The sequence below is a fragment of the Mastomys coucha genome, unplaced genomic scaffold, assembly GCF_008632895.1.
Source record: "Mastomys coucha isolate ucsf_1 unplaced genomic scaffold, UCSF_Mcou_1 pScaffold1, whole genome shotgun sequence".
Taxonomy (NCBI): domain Eukaryota; kingdom Metazoa; phylum Chordata; class Mammalia; order Rodentia; family Muridae; genus Mastomys; species Mastomys coucha.
In genome coordinates this window covers 53,781,023-53,785,213 of record NW_022196891.1, presented here as the reverse complement: position 1 = coordinate 53,785,213, position 4,191 = coordinate 53,781,023, and the positions used below count along the sequence as shown (strand labels likewise).

Here is a 4,191-nt window from a genome sequence, read left to right as displayed (position 1 = left end):
AAAGGCGTGTGCCACCACCGCCCGGCTGGGGCTGACTTATAGTTCAGAGGTTTAGTCCATTATCATCATGGCAGGGCCTGAGCTCCCATGTGGGTGTGAAGGATGCTCTCTGGGCTTCTGCATTGGGCGCCTTCACCTTGGCCATTCCGAGCAGCCACCTTCTTTTTGTTTACTCTGTCTACTTCCATGTCTGGGGTGGTCTTCCCTTAGGGCTTCTGGTCTTGTTCTTTTGTCCACATGTTGTGGAAGTCTCACTCAGGAATGCTGTTCTGGGCAAAGACCCCACTGGGTGACACCCCAACTCTGCTCCCATGAACGGAGTCATAGTCCCCCAAATGCCCACTGCTGTTAACTTTTGGGGCCTACGCCGAGCTAGTGCCAACCACAGGGCTCTTCTTATCCCACATGCGCTGTGACCACACAGTAGGCCTGTCTAACACTTGGGCAGGCCCCTCTACTGCTCTCCCAGGTTCCCCAGTTCTTACATCGTCACCTGCAGGTATCTGAGCAGTGGATCCGAACCCCGGTGATTGGTAAAAGCCATGGATTACCTCTAGATGAAATTGGGCAAGAAATCATGACTGTAACCCTCCTAGATGCCAATCACTGCCCTGGTTCTGTCATGTTTTTCTTTGAAGGATACTTTGGAACAGTTCTCCATACTTTCAATACACCATCCATGATGAATGAAAGAGCTTCCTCTGATACTTGAGAAACAGCTTCATACTTTATATCTAGACAACATCAATTACAATCCAGTCCTGGTTCTTCCTTCCTGATGAGAAACTACTCAGAAAATTGTCCAGCTAATTCAACAGTCCCCAATATAACAAAAAGACTGGACTCTATAGTCCCTGCTGGAGCAACCAGCCCTTGAGTTTCTGACCTGGGTATTTATTGAGTCTTCAACGCCTGGGGTTGGTACAGCTGCTGGGCCTGGCAGACATGTTCACAGTTCAGAAAAGCCAGGCACATCCGTGCTGTGGGCCATATGGAGATCTGCCATGCTTCAGAAGAAGCAGACTCACTCCATCATTGCTATTTTCCCACAAGCTGGGAAATATGAAGCCCTCACCCCAGTACACCATCCCTTACTCTGACCATTCATTCATCTTACAGTTTTGCTGTTTTTCACTGCTCTGGGCAGATCTCTACCACAGTTATTCTCTACAGTTTTAGTCTAAGTAGTATGTTCCAGTGTACAAATAATAGCAGGGATTCCCCCACTACAGAAATGTTTACATCCTCATTGGCTATACAGTTACGATAAGAAAAATTCCTTCCAAACTGAACTTTGAGCATTCACAAGTGAACAGAGCTTGGAGACCATTGTGAAAAATGCCCAGAAAGACTAGGAGCCAAAGGCTGGAGAGTACCAAAGCAAAACAGTGTCTTCTGGGCATGACAGAACATCACACCCACGACCTCCCAGCAGCTGTGCACATCTGCACAGGATGTATAAGGTCACGTCAGTCAGTACTCTGGCACAGAGGAGGGAATGGAATGGCTTGTAAGCACCTACCCCTAACTGAAGAACTTGACAATTAAGGGAGCTAGGGGAGGGAGGGTAAGCTTTCTTAAGGGTGTGGCCTTGTTGGTCAGCCATACTACAGGGTATCACTCCACACAAATTGGCGGATTTTTTTTTTTTAAAAAGGGGTATGAGTAAATCTGGGAGGAATTAGGAGTACTAGTAAATATATTAAAATACAATGAGTAAAATTCTCAAAGAATTACTAAAAACATACCAAATAATTTTAAGAGTGGGCAAAGAGACATGTTTCTCAAATCACATAAAATACACACACACACACACACACACACACACACACACGCCCTGAAAGCAAGTGAATCTCTTTTAAAGATATTAAACCAAGAGTGTCATAGAAGAAGTCTAGGAGAAAGAGCAGAATAATCGTCACACCTAGCTTAAGAAAATTCAAGTAGTTTAGTTCATTTAGGAACAAAATTCTGCTTTTCATGTACAGACCTTAGGATGGAATGAATCAATGGAAAAATAGGTTTTAATTTTGCTTTAAATCAGAGTCTCATATATCCTAGACTAGCCTGAATTTACTATGAAGATGAGGGTGCCCTTGAATTTTGAGCCTTCTGCTACCACCTACCTCATCAGTGCTGGGATTACAGGCACACATTACCACATCTCGCTTTATATAGTGCCAAAGACTGAACACGAGGCTTCAGGGATCTAGACATGCACTAGACATATTGGAACAAGTGAGGAAGAAAAAAGTCCCTAATTTCTAATGAGCAAGCAAAGAATAAAAACACTGAGTATGACGGCAGTAGGGGAAGGAGAAAAATCATTTCATTAAGTTCAAGGTCATCCTTGGTTACACAAGTTTGAGGGCCAGCATGAGATAAATGACATCCTGCCCCCCCACCACACACAGTTGAATAAAGTACTTGCCATATTTGGTGACCTGAGTTCAATCACTAGAACCTAAACAAAAGTGGCAGGAAAGAAACATGTCTACAGTTGTCTTCTAACCTCCACACTTATCATGGAACACACACACACACACACACACACACACACACACATGAATGCACAAACATACATAAACAAACAAAAAACACTTTAAGAAGAAAATCACTAAACAAAACAAAAACCACTATAAAAGGTAAACAAAACCACACAAATAAAAATTACTGCTGGAACCCTAAGCCCGGGTTGCTACACTAAATGTCCCAATTATTTCAAAGGTCCAGTGAGATCTAACCCAACCCTTGAGGCTTCTGCCAAAATGGCACAAGTCAAGGAAAGTCCTGGAGCACCCTTCCAACCACAGGATCCTCAAACAGGATGCAAAAGAGTACCCTACTCTAGGCCACAATGGTAGTCAGAATTGCTGCCATTTTTTACTATATGCACAAAGATCCTAATAAACATTAGGTAAAAAAAATGCGGGACTAGCCGGGCGGTGGTGGCGCATGCCTTTAATCCCAGCACTTGGGAGGCAGAGGCAGGTGGATCTCTGAGTTCGAGGCCAGCCTGGTCTATAAAGTGAGTTCTAGGACAGCCAGGGCTATACAGAGAAACCCTGTCTCGAAAAAACAAAAAAAGCAAAACAAAACAAAACAAAAAATGTGGGACTTAACTGCAGTGACTTAATTCATTTAACAGTTAATCCATTTAATTGTGGAAAGCAGCTAAAGGTCACTTTGTTGTAAATTTCAGGTAGTATATAAAAAAATCAAGTGTTGAAAAGAACTTTTATGTCAGTGTGTGTGTGTGTGTGTGTGTGTGTGTGTGTGTGTGTGTGTGTCTGTCTGTCTGTCTGTCTGTCTGTCTGTCTGTCTGTCTGTGATTGTGGGGGGGTATATTCTGAATGCAGGTCAAAGGACAATTTGCAAGAGTCAACTCTCTCCGTCAACCATGTGAGGACTGAACGAATACAGTTCATCAACATGCCTGGTAGCAAACACCCTTACCAGCTAAGCCATCTTGCTGGCTCCTAGGCAACTTTTAAGATTTTGATTTTAAAAATGGAAGCCTTTTCTCCTGAAAATTGATGCACATTAAGTATTAACAGACTATGTAACAAGTTGAAAGTGGTTTTTTGGCCATGCATTTTATAATAACTGGTCATAGTCCTCTCAGACATCAGTAATCAAGGGGAAATAAATGCAACTAAAAATGTTTTTCCTGGACTAGAGAGATGGCTCAGTGGTTAAGAGTACTGACTGCCCTTCCGGAGGTCCTGAGTTCAAATCCCAGCAACCCCATGATGGCTCACAACCATCTGTAATGATATCTGATGCCTTCTTCTGGGGTGTCTGAAGACAGCTACAGTGTACTTACACATATGAATAAATAATTTTTTAAAAAAATGTTTTTCCTAAGTAGTTAAAAGTATACTGGGAACTAACTGGCTGCCTTGTCTGGCCTCAGTAGGAGAGGATGTGCGTAGTCCTGTAGTGACTTGATATGCCAGGGTGGGTTGGTAGAGGTGTGGGGTGTCTCCCCCTTCTCAAAGGAGAAGGGGAGAAGGAGATGGGGGAGGGACTTGTGAGGGGGTTTGAGGAGGCTACGACTAGGATGTAAAGTGAATAAATAAATTAATGATAAAGAAAAAGAGGCAAGAGTCGGGCGGTGGTATCACATGCCTTTAATCCCAGCACTTGGGAGGCAGAGGCAGGTGGATTTCTGAGTTCGAGGCCAGCCTG

The 4,191-nt window shown here is 43.5% G+C and overlaps 1 protein-coding gene and 1 pseudogene across 8 annotated transcripts in view; one reads left to right on the top strand and one right to left on the bottom strand.

The window, feature by feature from the left end:
- Abl2 (ABL proto-oncogene 2, non-receptor tyrosine kinase) overlaps positions 1 to 4,191 on the bottom strand; it is a 96,004-nt gene that overhangs the window by 52,917 nt on the left and 38,896 nt on the right. The window lies entirely within an intron of this gene.
- LOC116101885 lies at positions 239 to 1,424 on the top strand (annotated as a pseudogene).